Below are 615 nucleotides of genomic sequence, written 5' to 3'. Positions count from 1 at the left end.
GAATAGTCTTCCTGCTAATGTCTGAGGATCAGACACCCTCTCTCAGTTCAAAACTATTAAAGACATATCATTTCAGTAAAGCATATACACAATTCATCACATTGCGTGCTGGTGAGTGGGCTTGACAAACCACCTGTAGGTAACACTGTTCCTGTCTTAAGGATCCTGTCTAATAAATAAGGGACTAAGCTGAAGGAAAATGAATGAATGGATTATTTGATGATATTTTAGTGGGTGTCCTCTCCTCTGTAAATCATAGTAACAATGCATTTTTTGTTGTTGTTTAGAAAAAACAACAAGTAAACAAATAAAAAAATTAAAGATGTTGTAAGTTTTATTATTTTGATGCTTTAATATTATGATTTATAATTAACGGTGTTGCATTTAGTACATTACATCCATGAGGAATGTTTATTTTTACATTTAGTTTTAAATGTTAACGTATGTGAAAGGACAAATAGTTATTATGCTATATTATATTTTTTTCCAAAATGTCAGGTTTTCAAGTTTTAGTTTTAACTATAATTGCCTTTAGTCAGCAAAAAAAAAACTTGCATTAGCTGATATAAATTAAGTTTAATTTTTTTTTGTTTTTTTTGTATATTTTATTTAACG

This window comes from Danio rerio, chromosome 24, assembly GCF_049306965.1.
Source record: "Danio rerio strain Tuebingen ecotype United States chromosome 24, GRCz12tu, whole genome shotgun sequence".
Taxonomy (NCBI): domain Eukaryota; kingdom Metazoa; phylum Chordata; class Actinopteri; order Cypriniformes; family Danionidae; genus Danio; species Danio rerio.
This window is presented reverse-complemented; position numbering follows the sequence as displayed.